This window comes from Mus caroli, unplaced genomic scaffold (assembly GCF_978045245.1).
Source record: "Mus caroli unplaced genomic scaffold, Mus_caroli_1 scaffold_9, whole genome shotgun sequence".
NCBI classification, from domain to species: Eukaryota; Metazoa; Chordata; class Mammalia; order Rodentia; family Muridae; genus Mus; species Mus caroli.
The window spans coordinates 48,832,492-48,851,192 of record NW_028227264.1 but is presented as its reverse complement, the minus strand read 5'-3'; the positions used below and the strand labels follow the sequence as shown (position 1 = coordinate 48,851,192).

The following is an 18,701-nucleotide window of genomic DNA, read 5'->3' as shown; positions in this document are numbered from 1 at the left end:
TGCATCCTTTGGTGATGAATAGCAATGTGGAAGTGTAAACTGAATAAACCCTTTCCTCCCTAACTTGCTTCTTGGTCATGATGTTTGTGCAGGAATAGAAACCCTGACTAAGACAGACCTCAACATAAAACCAGACACACTGAATCTAATTGAAGAGAAAATGGGAAAGAGCCTTGAAACACTTTTATTTAAGGTCACAGTCTACCATATTTGGATAGAGTCTGAGTGTAGTGCAAAATGGGGGACTCCCTCTTCCAACAGGGCTTCCTTTTCTCTGCCTGACCTTATTTGGGATCCTGACCCACACACTCTCTACATGAGCAAGGCTACATAGTCCTGGGTAAACTTACAAGTTCAAATTCTTCTTTCCCAATAAGAATCTGCCAGGCAAGTACCTGGGATTCCTGGAATGCTTCTCCATGCAAATGAGACATTCCCAGTATTTTAATTCCAGCCAATGATTTACATTCACCCTGAAAATTTCTTCACACTCTTCAGTGTTTATTTGTGTATCCCAAATAAAGTGTATGCATATAAGCTATTTCTCCATGTGCCATCATCCAAAAGAACTATATAACACTAAAATTCCTGGAGGAGGCCATCTCCCCCTAGCATTCCCAGACAGACCTGGATCCTGAAGACTTCACCCATTCTGGGCTCCACTTTGACTTTCCAGTCCAGTGTGCAGTGGCATCTGGGGACCTCGAGGGCGAAAGCAGAAAGTTGGACCACAGGTCCTTCTATATAATCTAGTGAAATTTTTGTGTCTGAAAACCTTTGATCTTGCCAAGGCCTTTTTGCCATGTAAGATAACAGCACAGAAGTGTGGATTGCTATGTGGACCTATAAATGGCCTGTACTGTAACTACCATGGGATGGGACTGAGGAAGGTAACAGAGAATATGCAGTGAAGAAGAACAGTGTCACTATCTGTAAAAGACACCCATCAGGTAGACAGAGAGCAGCAAGCCACTGTATTAGAAATGTGTTATTCATGGTATGTAAGAGCTCAGCAGCATATTTATAATGTCTGCACTTTGCAAAAACAATTTTGTGATAATATAAAAATGCAGCACAAAGCAAATAAGAAAACAGATGACAGCTCAAGGGAACAATGCGTGATTAATTGCCAAAGAGTTCTGCTGATAATAATTGCTATTGGAATTTTAAAAAGAAAATTTGGATAATGATGATTAGTGGAACTGTTTAAATGAGGCCAAGGACATGAGTTTGATTTCTTTGTGGGTCATTTTTTTCCCATGTGTTACACTATTTAATCACATCTAATCTCTCTCTCTCTCTCTCTCTCTCTCTCTCTCTCTCTCTCTCTCTCTCTCTCTCTCTCTCTCTCTCTGTCTCTGTGTGTGTGTGCACTAAAGAAAATCAAGCAAGAAAGTACCACACAGTTGAATTAATATTTCATTTTACTGAAGGTAAATACCCCACTAATCTTAGCATTAGTATGAGTATATTAAAGATAGGACTTTACTTGTATAGATACAACAGATTTTCTTCCTTTCCACAAATAATAAATGGGCTCAGAAAACAATTATAGAAGCAACACACACATCACAATAGCCATAAATAATATAAAATATTTTCGAGTAACTCCAACAAACCAAGTGAAAGATCTGTATGACAAGAACTTTAAGTCCCTGAAGAAAGAAATAGAAGACCTCAGAAGATGGAAATATCTCCCATGCTCATGGATTTGTGGGATTAATATAGTAAAAATGGACATTTTACCAAAAGCAATCTACAGATTCAATGCAATCCCCAACAACATTTCAACACAATTCTTCACAAACATGGAATAATTCTCAACTTCATATGGAAAACAAAACAAAACAAAAACCCTGGATAGCCAAAACAGTTCTCAACAATAAAAGATCTAGGGGAATCACTATCCCTGACCTAAAACTGTATTATAGAGCAATCATGATAAAAACTATGTCTGGTATTCATACAGAGACAGACAAGTTGATCAATTGAATAAAACTGATGCCCAAGAAATAAATCCACACACCTGTGGATACTTGATCTTTGACAAAGAAACCAAAACCATCAAGTAGAAAAATGAAAGTGCCGGCCAGTGGTGGCACATGCCTTTAATCCCAGCACTTGGGAGGCAGAGGCAGGCAGACTTCTGAGTTTGAGGCCAGCCTGGTCTACAAGTGAGTTCCAGGACAGCCAGAGCTACACAGAGAAACCGTTTCGAAAAAGAAAAAGAAACAACAACAACAAACAAAAAAAACCAACAAACCAAAAAAAAAAAAAAAAAAAAGGAAAAAAAGAAAGCATCTTCAACAAATGGTGCTGTTCTAAGTAGTGGTCTGCTTGTGGAATAATGCAAATTGATCCTTATTTATCACCTTGTAAGAAGCTCAAGTCCAAGTGGGTCAAGGACCTCAACATACAACCAGATACACTGACTCTAATAGAAGAGAAAGTGGGAAAGAGCCTCAGAACACTTTGGCACAGGGAAAAATTTCCTGAAAGAATACCAGTGGCTCAGGCTCTAAGATCAACAATTGACAAATTGGACCTCATTAAACTGAAAAGCTTCTGTAAGGCAAAGGAAGGACACTGTCAATAGGACAAAATGGCTACCTACAGATTTGGAAAAGATCTTCACTAACCCTACATCTGATAGAGGGCTAATATCAAAATTTTATACTGAGTTCAAGAAATTAGTCTCCAAAATCTCAAATAACCTAATTTAAAAAATGGGGTTACAGAACTAAACATAGAATTTTTAACCTGGGAAACTTGAATGTCCAAGAAGCACTTAAATATTAAACATCCTTAGTCATCAGGGAAACACAAATAAAAACTGCCCTGAAATTCAAACTTGCACCAATCAGAATGGCAAAGCCTCAAGTGCCAGCACATGTTGGCTAGGCTGTAGAGAAAGAGAAATACTCCTCCATTGATGGTGCAATTGCAAACTGGTTAAAACACTCTGAAAATCAGTCTAGAATTTCCCCAGAAAATTGGAAATAGTTCTACCTAAAGACCCAGCTATACTCCTTCTGTCATCTACCCGAAAGATACTGCCCCATACTACAAGGACACGTGCTCCACTAGATTCACCGAAGCTTTATTTGTAGTAGCCAGAAGCTAGAAACACCCCAGATGTCCCTCAACTGAGGAATGGATACAGAAAATCTGGTTCATTCACACAATAGAATATTATTCAGCTATTAAAAATGAGAACATCATGAAATTTGCAGGCAAATGGATGGAACTAGAAAATACCATGCTGAGTGAGGTAATCCAGATCCAAAAGGACATGAATGGTTATGTACTCACTGATAAGTGGATAGCATCCCAAAAGTACATAACTCCCTAATACAACCCACAGAACATAAGAAATTTAACAAGAAGGAAAGCCCAAAAATAATCATGGGATGCAGAGGGAGGGAGGAACCTGGTTGGGATAGGGGAGGGAAAAGGAAAAGGGGGGCAGGATTGGATATGGGGGGATACAGGAAAGAAGCCCAGAGGGCCAGGAGAATGAATGGAAATATGCAGTTCCAGGGGGTGGAAGGCAATGCAGGGTGGGAGTGGGGGTGGGATGGGAACCTTTCAAAAGTCCCCAAGGCCTGGGATGTGAGGTTCTCGGGACTCAATAGTGATTGATTACCTTAGCCAAAGTGCCCAACAGTGGGGAGATGGAACCTGAAGAGTCACCTCTAGTAGATAGACAAGGGATGGGATCACCAACCAAACTTCAAACTTTTTGATACGGAATTGTTCCTGTCTAAAACAAATGCAAGGAATAAAATGGGGCAGAAATTGAAGGAAAGGCCATCCAGGGACTGGCCCAACTTGGGATCCATCCCATGGGTGACCACCAAGCCCTGACACTATCATTGATGCCATGTTGTGCTTACATTCAGGAGCCTAGCATGGCTTTCCTCTGAGAGACTCTACCAAGAGCTGATTGAGACAGATGTAGATATTTACAGATTTACAGCAAAGTATTGGACTTAAGGACCCCTATGGCAAGAGTTAGAGGAAGGGCTGAAGGAGCTGAAGGGGATGACAACTCCATAGGAAGACCAACAATATCAACTAACTCGAAGACCAACAGTATCAACTAACTCGAACCCCTGGGAGCTTCAGAGACTAAGCCACCAATCAAAGAGCAAACATGGACTGGGCTGTAGCCCCTGGCACATATTTAGGCAGAGGACTGCCTTGTCTGTCCTCAGTGAGAGAGGATGTGCCTAATACTGTCGAGACTTGATGCCCCTGGAAAGGGGGATGAGGGGGAAGTGAGGTGGGGATGAATGAGTGGGTGAGGGTGTGGGGGAAGGGAGGCACTCTTTTAGAGGCAAAGGAGAGGGGGAATGGGGGGAAGAATTCTTGGAGGGGGAACTTGAAAGAGGGACAACATTTCAAATCTAAATAAAACAATTTAACAACAAAAGAGTCTTTTGGGGTAAGCTGTGAACAAATTGTCTTCCTCTCAGTCCCACAGACTTTAGTAACTTATCCTACAGTGTTTGAGAAACAGAACATTTGTTACAGCAGCACAGTGACAGTGAGGGACAAACTTTGGACACTAATCCAAATTTAAAGAGAGGAACAACTACTTTAAACATAGATATGTTGAGATCTTTAACAGCCAGATGTTATCACAATAATTTTGGTCCTACTTGCAAAGGGCATTGGAGCATCATCTGGGTTTATTTTCTTAGCAGTAAACATGTCTATACCCAATAAAGTGTAAAGATGGGGGGGGCTATATTATCATTCCTGTTTTTATTTCCATTAAAGTGGAGACAGTTCTTCCTTTGGTTTGCATTTAAAATGTTCCATATAGACACTTGTATTTAAACATGTGGTCTCTAGCAGGTGATACTGTCTTGGGAAGCTGGAATCTAGCTTTAAGAGGTGTGTTCTAGCTCTAGGAAGCAGTTTTCTGGCCTAGCTTTGGAGGTGTGATGACCACTATTGCAGTGTGGACAGCCACAGGCTAACATTGCACACCACTCCTGCCATCACGCTTTACCTGTTCCCTCAAAGTGTGAGCCAGAATGAACCCTTATTTTGCTTCTTGTTGGGCACTTGGTAGCAGTGACTGCAGAATAGCTAATACAGTCCTTTGGGGGCAGGAGTGTGCTCATCCCTCATTGGTCCATGTCTTATTCTGACCTCACAAAGAGCCATTGTGGGCCTTCCTGTTCCCACCTCTGCCCACCAGGAGCAGAGACCTGATTCCACACATTCCACATCCCTGTTGCAGCTTGACTCCCCAGATATTCAGACACATCCAGCTTCACAGGAGAGACCTTAAACCTCCTCCCAGAGACCTGGCTTACTGGATCCCCTGCAACCCGGAAAAGTAGATTCCCTGCCCAGCCTGAGACACAGGCGCCTTCCTGTTCCCACTTGTGCCCACAGGGAGCAGAGACTGGATCACACACTGCACACACACCAGTGGCAGCTCGACTCCCCAGGATCACAGGATCACAGGATCACAGGATCACAGGATCACAGGACCACAGGAAGAACAGGCTCCAGCCAGACACAAAGAGGCCAGATAACACCAGAGATAACCAGGTGCAAGAGGCAAGTATAAGGACATAAGCAACAGAAACCAATTTGACTTGGCAACATCACAACCCATTTGTTCCACCACAGCAAGTCCTGGATACCCAAACACACCCTTGAAACAGATTCAGATCTTAACTCTCATTCCATGAGATGATAGAGGACTTTAAGAAGGACATAAATAACTCTCTTAAAGAAAAACAGAAGAACACAAGTAAACAAGTGGAAGCCCTTAAAGAGGAAATGCAAAAATCCCTTAAAGAAATACAGGATAATGCAATAAAAAGGTGAAGTAATTGAAAAGAACAGTCCAGGATCTAAAAATGGAAGTAGAATCATTAAAGAAAAATTAAAGGGAGACAGCCCTGGAGACAGAAATCCTAGGAAAGAGAACAGGAGTCACAGATGTCACCAACAGATTACATGAGAGAGCAGAGTGTCAGCAGCAGAAGATATAATACAAGATATAGATATAGACACAACAGTCAAGGAAAATACAAAAAGCAAAACGCTACTATCTCAACACATTCAAAAAATCCAGGACACAATGAAAAGTCCCAACCTGAGAATAATAGGTATAGAAGAGAACCTACAGAATGAAATGTTCATAAACATACAAGAAGCATACAGAACACCAAACAGATGGGAACAGAAAGAAATTCCTCTTATCATATAACAATTAAAACACCAAATGCACAGAACAAAGAAAATATTGAAAGAAGTAAGGGAAAAAGGTCAAGTCCGAGCCAGGAGCTGATCCTGTGCCACAGTGCTCCATACCCAAATACAATCAAGAGGGAGCTGGTCTCCCAGGAGTGCTGACAAACTTGGGAGCACAGGTAATACCCCCACTTCTGCTCAAATTCCGTGCCCAAGAGCCATCAGGACACAGGAACCAAGGAACATCTGGGGACAAGATCCTTCCTGTTTCCTTTCTGCACCCTGGAGCTGACCCTATGCCACAGCACTCCATAGCCAAATTTCTCCTGGAGAGAACTAGTCTCCCAGCAGTACTGATATACAGGCTTGCATGAGGGGCAAAACATAGTCAGAGATTGCAAGAACAGCTAACACCAGAGATAACCAGATGGTGAGAGGCAAGAGCAAGAACATAAGCAACAGAAACCAAGGCTACTTGGAATCATCAGAAACCAGTTCTCCCACCACAATGAGCCCTGGATACCCCAACACAACAGAAAAACAAAACTGATTTAAAATCACATCTCATGATGATGATAGAGGACTTTAAGAAGGACATAAAAAAAAAAAACTTTAAAGAAATACAGGTAAACAGCTAGAAGCCCTTAGAGAGGTAACACAAAAATCCCTTAAAGAATTTCAAGAAAACACAACCAAACAGGTGAAGGAGTTGACCAATACCTTCCAGAATCTAAAAATGGAAATAGAAATAATACAGAAATCAAAAAGGGAGACAACCTTGAAGATAGAAAACCTAGAAAAGAGATCAGGAGTCATAGATGCAAGCATGACCAAGAGAATACAAGAGATAGAGAATCTCAGATGCAGAGATACCATAGAAAACATTGGCACAATAGTCAAAGAAAATGCAAAATGCAAAATGCTCCAAACTCAAAATATCCAGGAAATTCAGGAAACAATGAGAAGTCCAAACCTAAGGATAATAGGTAGAGAAGAGAGTGAATATTCCTAACTTAAAGGACCAGTAAATATCTTCAACAAAATTATAGAAGAAAACTTGCCTAACCTAAAGAAAGAGATGGCCATGAACATACAAGAAGCCTACAGAACTCCAAATAGACTCTACCAGAAAAGAAATTCCTCCTGTCACATTATAGTCAAAACCCCAGATGTACAAAACAAAGTATTAAAAGTAGTAAGGGAAAAAAGTCAAGTAACATATAAAGGCAGATGTAACAGAATTACACCAGATGTCTCACCAGAGACTATGAAAGCTAGAAGATCCTGGGCAGACATCATACAGACAATAAGAGAACATGAATGCCAGTGCAGGCTGCTATCAGCAAAACTCTATCAATTACCATAGATAGATAAACCATGGTATTCCATGACAAAAATAAATTTACACAATATCTTTCCAAAAATCCAGCACTACAAGGGATAATCGATGGAAAAGGCCAACACAAGAAGGGAAACTACACCCTAGAAAAAGCAAAAAAGTAATCTCAATAAACACAAAAGATAGCCACACAATCATACAAATAACTTCAAAAATAACAGGAAGCAACAAACACTATTCCTTAATATCTCTCAACATCAATGGACTCAATTCCCCAATAAAAGGACATAGACTAACAGACTGGTTACATAACGTACTGGTTACCCCGGAGCTCTTGTCTCTAGCTGCATATGTATCAAAAGATGGCCTAGTCGGCCATCACTGCAAAGAAAGACCCATTGGACTTGCAAACTTTATATGCCCCAGTACAGGGGAACCCCAGGGCCAAAAAGGGGGAGTGGGTAGATAGGGGATTGGGGGGTGGGTATGGGGGACTTTTGGGATAGCATTGAAAATGTAAACGAGGAAAATACCTAATAAAAAATAAATTAAAAAAAAATAGGACCCAGCATTTTGCTGCATACAGGAAATGCACCTTAATGTCAAAGGAAAACACTACCTAAGAGTAAAGGGCTAGAAATCAATTTTCCAAGCAAATGGTCCTAAGAAACAAGTGGGAGTAGCCATTCTAATATCAAATAAAATCAACTTTCAACCAAAAATTATCAAAAAAAGGATAAGGAAGGATACTGCATACTCATCAAAGGAAAAATCTACCAAGAACTCTCAATTCCAAACATCTATGCTCCAAATGCAAGAGCAACTACATTCATAAAAGAAACTTTACTAAAGCTCAAAGCATACATCGCACCTCATACAAAAAAAGTGGGAGAATTCAATACCCCACTATCATTAATGGAAAGATCACAGAAATACAAACTAAACAGACACATTGAAATTAACAGAAGTTATGGACAAATTCGATTTAACATATCTGTAGAACATTTCATCCTAAAACAGAAGAATATACTTTCTTCTCAGCACCTCATGGTACCTTCTTCAAAACTGACCACATAGTCACAAAACAGGCCTCAACAGATACAAGAAGATTGAAATAATTCCATGCATCCTAACAGATTACCATAGACTAAGGCTAGTATTCAATAACAAAAACAACAGAAAGCCCACATACAAATGCAAGCCGAACAATGCCTTACTCAATTCTAACTTGTTCAAGGAAGAAAGAAAGAAATTAAATACTTTTTAGAATTTAATGAAAATGAAGGCACAACATACCCAAAGTTATGGGACACAATGAAAGCAGTGCTACGAGGAAAACTCAGCTTTGAGTGCCTCCAAAACAAACCAGAAGAGAGCATACACTATCAGTTTAACAACACATCTGAAAGCTCTAGAACAAAAAGAAGCAAATAGACACAAGAGGAGTAGAAGGCAGGAAATAATCAAACTCAGGGCTGAAATCAACCAAATAGAAACAAAAAGAACTATACAAAGAATAAACATCAGGAGCTGGTTCTTTGAGAAAATCAGCAAGTTAGACAAATCCTTAGCCAGACTTGCCAGAGGGCACAGAAACGGAATCCAAATTAAGAAAATCTGGATGAAAATGGAGACATAACAACAGAAACTGAGAAAATTCAAAAAATAATCAGATCCTACTACAAAAGTCTATACTCAACACAACTAGAAAACCTGGATGAAATGGATGCTTTTCTTAGACAGATACCAAGTACAAAAGTTAAATCAGGATCAGATAAAACATCTAAGCCCCATAACCCCCAAGGAAATAGACGTAGTCATTGAAAGTCTCCCAACCAAGACATCCCCAGGGCCAGGTGGGTTTAGTGTAGCATTTTGTCAGACCTTCAAAGGAGATATAATACCAATACTCCTCAAACTATTCCATAAAACAGAAACAGAAGAAATACTACCCAATTATTTCTATGAAGCTACAGTTACATTGATACCTAAACCACAAAAAGACCCAACAAAGAAAGAGAACTTCAGAACAATTTCCCTTATGAATATCAATACAAAATTACACAGTAAAATTCTGGTGCAGAGAATCTAAGAACACATCAAAACTATTATCCAACATGATCAAGTAGACTTCATCCCAGGGATACAGGGATGTTCAATATATGGAAATTCATCAATGTGTAGCCAACTACATAAACTCAAAGAAAAAAAAAAACATGATCATCTCATTAGATGCAGAAAAAGCCTTTGACAAAATACAACACCCATTCATGTTAAAACTATTGGAGCTATCAGAAATTCAAGGTGCATACCTAAATATAATAAAAACAATATACAGCAAACCAATAGTCAAGATCAAAGTAAATGGGGAGAAACTCAAATCTATCCCATTAAAATTAGGGACCAGAAAAGGCTGCCCATTCTTTCCCTACCTATTCAATATATATTTTTGAAGTTCTAGCCAAAGCAATTAGACATCAAAAGAAATCAAAGAGATACAAATTGGGAAAAAGGAAGTCAAGTTATCACTATTTGCAGATGATATGATAGTATACATAAGTAACCTAAAAATTCTACCAGAAAGCTACAGCTCATAAACAATTCAGAAAATTGGCTGGATGTAAAATTAACTCAAACAAGTCAGTAGCCTTCCTATACTCAAAGGACAAAAGTGTTGAGAAAGAAATTAGGGAAACAACACCCTTCTCAATAGCCACTAATAATATAAAATATCTTAGTGTGACTCTAACCAAGCAAGTGAAAGATATGTATGACAAGAACTTCAAATCTCTGAAGAAAGAAATCAAAGAAGACTTCAGAAGATGGAAAGAACTCCCATGCTCATGAATTGGCAGGATTAAAATAGTAAAAATGCCCATCACACCAAAACCAATCTACAGATCCCATGCAATCCCCATCATAATTCCAACTTAATTCATTGTAACCTTAAAAAGAGCAATTCTCAAATTCATTTGGGATAACAAAAAACCCAGGATAGTGAAAACTATTCTCAACAATCAAAGAACTTCTGGGGAATCACCATCCTTGATCTCAAGCTACACTATAGAGCAGTAGTGATAAAATCTATATGGTATTGCTACAGATATAGGCAAGTAGACCAATGGAATAGAATTGAAGACTCTGAAATGTACCCACACAACTATAGTCACTTGATCTTTGACAAAGGAGGTAAAACTATCCAGTGGAAAAAAGACAGCATTTTCAACAAATGGTGCTGGCTCAACTGGCAGTCTGCATATAGAAGAATGAAGATTGATCCATTGTGGGTCCTAGAAGGTCAGTCTGTGTTCTGGTTGAGTGGGGCTTACCCCAGAGACCCAGTAGAAAACTCTAAAAGGGATGGAACAGTGAGCCACGTTCCCAGACACAGGCAATTCACACCACAAGTCCTCAACTCCATAATCCTGTGACTATCAATCATGTAGACAATGGCTCAAGCTCCTGTTATCCTGGCTAGACTTCACCCACACAGTTAACCTGGCAATAGCCAGGTATGCTCCTTCCCACAGTTACCTGGAAATAGCAAGGTAGCTCAGCCAACTATAAAGGGTTGCTTGCCCCCTCTTCATCTCTTGTTCTCCTACTCTCACCTTTTGCTCTTCTTCTCCCCCCTGCCTTCTCCCTCTTTCTCCACATGGCCATGGCCAGGTTCTACTTCTCTACCCTTCTCCCTCTGCCTTTCTACAGTAAAGCTCTAAATCCATGGACCATCTCTGCTCATCAAGACCCACCATGTTAGAACAATGGAATAGGCCTTCCCCTAAAGAGCCATGTCTAATCTCCCCCAAGAAGGCCTCCCAGTGTTTCCAGCCACCAGACCAGACCAAAGACTCTCACCCGAGTGGTTATTGCTCAGTGTCCTTTCTCCCTGCCCCCTTATCCCTTCAGCCCTGGAGCTGTTGGAGCTGCCCCCAGGACCCTCACTTTGTTCTCAGCTCTTCTTCAACATACAGCAGCATCTGGGATGTCTGAGACTGAGATCCTGCCATTTCTGGGTTCCTTAAGGCCCAGAGACCCTGGACTGCTCCCTCTCCATTCCCAGAGGACAGGGCTTCTGTGGCCAGATACCCACCCAGGCAGTGTGGAGAGTGTGTGGCAGTACCCCACATCTGCCTGCCCAGAACCCCAGAGTTCTGGCGGGATGAAGGTCATATCTCCTACCCCTTTATTTCCCTACACTCGGTACCCCACAATCCATACCTATGTCCTAGAACAAAGCTCACATCTCAGTGGATCATGGACCTTCACATAAAACCAGATACACTGAATCTAACAGAAGAGAAGGTGGTGAAGAGCCTCAAATGCTTGGGCACAGGAGTAAGCTTCCTGAACAGAACACCAATGGCTTATCCTTTAAGAGCAACAATCGACAAATGGGACATCATAAAATTGCAAAACTTCTGAAAGCAAGGGACACTATCAATAGGACAAAACGGCAACCCACAGATTGGGAAAACATCTTTACCAATCCTACATCTGATAGAGGACTAATATCCAAAATATACAAAGAACTCAAGAAGGCAGTCTCCAGGGAACCAAATAATCCTATTAAAAAGTGGAGTATGGAGCTAAATAGAAATTCTCAACCAAAGAATCTTGAATGGCTAAGAAACACTTAAAGAAATGTTCAACATCCCTAGTCATCAGAGAAATGCAAATCAAAACTATCCTGAGATTTCACCTCATACCAGTCAAAATGGCTAAGATCAAAAATACATGTGACAGCCGATGTTGGTGTGGATGTGGAGAAAGAGGAACACTCCTCCATTTTTCGTGGGACTTCAAGCCAGTAAAACCATTTTGGAAATCGGCCTGGCAGTTCCTGAGAAAGTTGGAAATAGTTCTACCTGAGGACCCAGCTATACTGTTCCTGGGCATATACTCCAAAGATGCTCCATCATATAACAAGGTGACATGCTCCACTATGTTCATAGCAGCCATATTTATAATAGCCAGAAGCTGGAAACAATCCAGATGTCCCTCAAGAGAGTATTGGATACAGAAAATGTGCTGTATATATAATCAATGGAGTACTATGCAGTGATTAAAATGACTCCCTGAAATTTGCAGGTAAATTGATGGAACTAGAAAATATCATCCTGCGTATGGTAACCCAGACACAAAAGAACACACATGGTACTTACTAATAAGTGGATACTAAACTTAAAACTCACAGTACCTATGGTACAACTTACAGACTATATGGAGCATAGAAGGAAGGAAGACCAGGGATTGGATGCTTCAGTACTGCATTGAGAGGGGAGCAGGATGATTATGGGAGATGGAAGGAGAGGGGTACAAGGGAGGAAGAAAGGAGGAGGAGGTAGAAATAAGTGTGGCAGTATCAGAATATAGAGGGGACAGAAGAGAGGTATAGAGGGTCAGGAAATTGAATAAAGAGAGATAGCATGGGGGATAAGGAACTGGGGATAGCCACTGGTGGATCTCAGACACCAAAGAAATGTGAGGCTCCCAGGACCCAGTGGTATTGTCTTTAGCTATATTGCTCAGAGAAGGGTGAGATAGAACCTGTGGAGACCACCTTCAGTAGGTAGGCATGGCCAGTGGTTGAGGGATAGGGCCACCCACCCATGGCCAGTGGTTGAGGGATAGGGCCACCCATCCACTTCAAAGTAGTTTTAACCCAGAAATGTTTATGTACAAAGGAAGAACAGGGATTAAAAAATGGAACAGAGATTGAAGGAAGGGCCAACCATGGAACAGCCCTACCTGGGAATACATCATGTCTGCAGAAATCAAACCCAGCACTGTTGCTGTGGTCAAGAGGCACTTGCGGACAGGAACCAAGTGTGGTAGCTCCTGGGGAGGTCCGTCCAGCAACTGACCAATGCAGATGTGGATGTTTGGAGTCAACCATCAGGATGAACTCAGGGAACCTGGTGGGGGAGCTGGCAGAAAGACTGGATGAGCAGAGAGGAATTGCAGCCCCATTGGAAGAACAACATAGATTGGCCTGACCACCTAGTTCTCCCAGAGATTACATCACCAACCAAGCAATATACATGGAGGGATCTATGGCTCCAGATACATATGTAGCAGAAGATGGCCTTGTCTAACAGCAATGGGAAGGGAGGTCCTTGGTCCTGGGACAGGGGAGGGTTTGACGCCTCAGAGTAGGGGGATGGTGGAACAGTGGGGCAGAAGAGTGAGGGTGGGTGGGGGAGCATTCTCATACTGGCAAAAAGGAGAGGAAGGACAGATGTGGGATGAAAAGTGGTGGAGAGGTAACTGGGAAGTGGGATATCATGGGATGGGGGGTTGGTGGAAGGGCTGGATGGGAAGCAAAATATCATTTGAGATATAAATGAATGGAATGATTAATAATAAAAAATTACAATATTAATAAAAATACATTTTAAAGAGGAATCAGAAGTAGACATAAGTACATAAAAATGGAAAGAATCCATCTCTCTGCCCATTTGAAAGCCAGTTAGTGGATATTAGGTATGTTGTTTGCTTTGTAAACATTTTGTATTATTTAAATTAGCATACAGGATTTAGATATAATTGTAGCATTTTTGAACAAAGTGTGTTGTTATTGATCCTCCTTCCACCCCTTGCTACCTTTGATTCTCCCTCCTCCAGCCTTCGCTTTGTCTCTTTTCTTCATTTTCCATACCCCACATGCTCTTCACCCACCCTTCATCCTTCCTCATGACCTATTTTTCCTCCCTCATTTGATTTCCTATCTAGTTGTTTAGGTTTTACTAGTATATATACACACACTTCAGAGATTGGGATTCATATGTGAGAAAGGACATGGAGCTTTTGTCTTTCTGAGAATGGATTATTTCATTTAATATAATTTTCATGTCCATCCATTCCTTATAAATTTTATGACTATTTTTTCTTTGCTACTGAGTAAAACCCAATTTTGTGCATGAAGTACATTTTAATTAGCCATTCATCTGCTGGTGGATATTTAGGTCAGTTTCATGTCCTTATCAGCACCAGTTGGGTAACAATAAATGGAATGTACAAGTATCTCCCTGGTGGGGTGTGCAGTTCTTAGGGCACATATCCAGGTGTGGTACCACTGGGTCCTATGTCAGGTCTACTTTTTATGTGGATACCTGTTTTGACTGCATGGATGTCTGAGCAGTACATGTGTACTGAAGCCTGAAAAAGGCATCAGATCCTGTCACGACAAGTCTTATGTCAACTTATGTCCAGTTGCAGCAGAAGACTCCAACATTTTGGAGATGCCAGTGCTATGAGATGACCACCAAGAACAACAGCAGCCATAGAGTAAAGTCAGCTGGAACCTAGAAGACAAGCTGTGTGCATGCTGCAGAAGTATAAGCCAAATAAAGCACTTCCTCCTCCCTTCTCCTCTGAAAAGAAGAGAAAAGAAAAAAAAAGGAAAGAAAAGGGAAGAAGGGAAGGGAAGGGAAGGGAAGGGAAGGGAAGGGAAGGGAAGGGAAGGGAAGGGAAGGGAAGGGAAGGGAAGGGAAAAGAAAGGAAAGGAAAGGAAAGGAAAGGAAAGGAAAGGAAAGGAAAGGAAAGGAAAGGAAAGGAAAGGAAAGGAAAGGAAAGGAAAGGAAAGGAAAGGAAAGGAAAGAAAAGGAAAAAGAGCAGAGCCATTGTGAGCAATGACTGACACTGTGCATACGATGTACTGTCTGGGGTTGCTTTTTTGTCCATCTAGTGCAGAGGGCTGCTTGATGGTTGTCTGTTTGACTTGGATGTTGGTGAAAATTTTGGATTTGGATACTAATACAATTTTGGACTCATATGCTGATGAAGTTTGGACTCAAATATGGTGAACCTGCTTGGATTTTGACAGATTTGTGTTGACACTGACCATTCCTATCAACAAAGATGAAGAGATGGCAAGTGTTGCAGGACCTAACGTCCATCTCCTTTCATGGAGAGGCTTTAACAGAACATTATACAATCTTAATGATCCTTGGCCAAGGAGCATTCAGGAAAGTAAAATTGGCTAGCCATCTCCTCACCCAGACAATAGTAACAGTAAAAATTATTCTAACAGGCAGAAAGAACACCCTCATCAAATCAGAAATTGAAATTATAAAAACTCTAGATCATCCTCATAGTAAACTTTTTCACATTATCAACACCACAAACAACATTTATATGATTCTGGAACATGTGGTGGGAGGAGACCTGTTCAGCAGAATTGTGGAATTTGGCTACCTATCAGAGGAGGAGTCTCATAGGCTATTTAAACAGATGGTATATGACTTCCAGTATTGTCACCAGGAAGGGATTTCCCACAAGGATTTAAAGCCTGAACATATTTTAGTGGATGGCAAAGAAAATATAAAACTTAGTGATTTCGGTTTGGGCACCAAGATGAGCCAGAAGCCAGCAGCTTTCTGTGAGACCTTACTTTATTGCACATCAGAACTCTCAAAAGTTAAAGGGTAGGATGGATGTGCAATTGATGTTTGAAGCTTGGGGGTTGTGCTCTACATCATGTTGATAGAGTGTCCCCTTTCCAGGGAAATGACTATGAAGAACTAAAGCAGAAAATCTTGGCAGGAAAATACTCCATTAAATTCAAACTGTCACCAGAACTTTGGGATATGGTTGCTAGGTTGCTACCTGTAAAGCCTGGAGAAAGGCCAATGGTACATGATATTGTGAGCATCTAATGGCTAAAGCATGACAATGAAGGCTCTCCCAGATCCTTTAGGAAGAACACAGACAGCCACCCAGACCCCACTGTAATGATCATCATGGGTGTCATAGGACATAAGCAACAAGAGACAAAACAAAGTTTATGGGAATAAAAATTTGACCAGGCTACATATTTTATGCTTAGACACCAGTAACTCTAAGGAGACAACTTAATAAAAAAAAACATAAGCCCAGGCAGTAGTATCAAACCTTGGACTATACAGGGCCAAGCATGATACAATAAATAGTTATTAGGAGGGGATCTAGGGTCTCTACCTTTCCTATATTCATTTTGATCACTCTACATGAAAGTCCTAAGAATAGAAAAAAGACTATAATGATGTACAATTTTCCACCCATACAGAACTGCTTGAACAAGATGACAACTCTCATTCATAGAGTCTGCCCCCAGCTTGTCCATAAGGCTCACTTCATGAACAGCACCTGGGGGCAGGGGCGAGACAGAATGCAGTGACACCTCTGATGAAAGCTCTACCAGAGTGTCTTCAGAGGACTCATGACTGGAAATCTACTCCCTCCAGTCATGCATGGATGTGTCCAAAACTGGCTTTAACAATTCAAAGAGAAAGGTGTCCTGGCAGGATGTTTTATCTCATCATGCCTCTGTGGAGGAAGCCCAATGGAAGGGCACCAACATAACCAGTGAAAAGATAAAATTATCTCTTCCACAAACCTCACCTCAGGAGAACCTCATGAAACAGCTCTGTGACCTGACTAGTGCTGGTTCAAAGGACAACATGACCCCAGGATAGTTCACCTCCATTTTCCAGCAAGGAGGGCCATCACGAGGGTCCTGGTATACAAGAAAGAGAATTCAACCCGTTCTCTTCAGATATGTTCCAGGGACACCTTAGTGCCTGGTGTTAGACTGTACCCAGGGGGAGTAAAAGTATCTAATCTGAATGTTTCTTCTTCAGCAGGCCTGATGCCAAGATTTTCTGCTTTAGTTCTTCACAGTCATTTCCCTGGAAAGGGGGGGGGGCAACCTATCTACATAAAGTAGAGTACAACTCCCAAGCTCCAGCGATCAATTGCATGTCCCTTTACTCTTAGAGAGTTTCCTTTAAAATGTGGATCTGGAAGACCCTGAATAATGGTGTCATAAAAGGTCTGGAAACTTTATGTTGCTGTCTGCTAATCCAAAAGAGAGCGTGCCTATCGAGCAACAAAATTCTGGCTGTGAGTTAAAAAGGCTGTGGAGGCAGCTGTGGTGTGGGGAATTACAGGCTGATCTCCAGTCGAACTGAGGTCTGAACCCCGGTGGTCATAATTCACCTTTATGACATGGTAGGCATTTCCTCATGCTCCTGGAACTCTGGCCCCTACCTAAGTTACCGCCCCCCCCAGCCCCCATAAGAGAAGCATGGTCAGTAGTCACGTAGACAATGGCCCAAGCTTCTGACCTTCAGGCTAAACTCCTCCCCAGTTACCTAGCAACAGTAAAGACCATAAAAGGGCTGTTCAGCCCCCACCTCACTCTCTTACTTCTCACTCTCTTGTCTCTCTCTCACTCCTTTGTTCCCTTCCCTTCCCTCTCACTTCTCTCACTCCTCTCCTCTTTCCTTTCTCTTTGTCTTCTTCTCTCCTCTTCTCTCTCTCTCTCTCTCTCTCTCTCTCTCTCTCTCTCTCTCTCTCTCTCTCTTTCTTTCTCCCTGCATTTCTATAATAAATCTCTCCCTCCTTTCTTTCTCCCTGCATTTCTATAATAAATCTCTTAAACCATAGTTAGTCTCTGCTCCATCAATATCCACTGTGCATTCTGGTCAGTGTTGGGAGCCTCTTCCCTAATCCCTCTCTCCCATACCCCTCGGGGATACAGGGTGTGGCCCTGGGGCCCCCAGGTCAGGGGCTGCCCCTTCTTCACTCACCACCAGTGGGCCAGAGGCTTGGATGCCCACCCGGGGCTGAGTGGAAAGCCTCTGACAGCTCTCCCGCGTCCACCTGCCCAGAGCACAGGGACTCTGGCCGGACATGGATTACTTCTTCCCCCTTCTTCCCCAGGGGCCCCCTGAGCCCCCCCTTTTTGTTCCCAACACTGTGGTAATATATGCACTTGTAGGAACTGTGATCCATGGATGGTAATACCAGAGAGTGGAGAGAAGCTTGCTGAGGATGCAGACAGGAGTAGGAGAGAGCCAGGTAGGTTTACAATGGCTAATGGTGCCACAATTACACCAGCCAAGTGTAATTCATGGAACCCAGAAATCCTGTAAATAAGGTACCAAGGTATAAGGGTCATCATCAGGAAAACAGGCCTCAGAAGACCTTCCATGCATGGGATGCTGCTGTTATTACAGCTTTGTATCCCCAAGCAGCAGGGCTGAGAAAGTCTGGTGCCTTAGCTGCCTGTATGACTCTGTGTTATGGTTACCAAAGGATTCCTGGAACCACACTCAATAACTGACAAAGCCTGAGGCCAGCTTCATTTTCATGG

The 18,701-nt window shown here is 41.7% G+C and overlaps 1 pseudogene; it reads left to right on the top strand.

Moving 5' to 3' along the window:
- The first annotated feature begins 15,424 nt into the window (after positions 1 to 15,424).
- On the top strand, positions 15,425 to 17,134 carry LOC147002636 (sperm motility kinase X pseudogene; annotated as a pseudogene).
- The last annotated feature ends 1,567 nt before the right edge of the window (positions 17,135 to 18,701 follow it).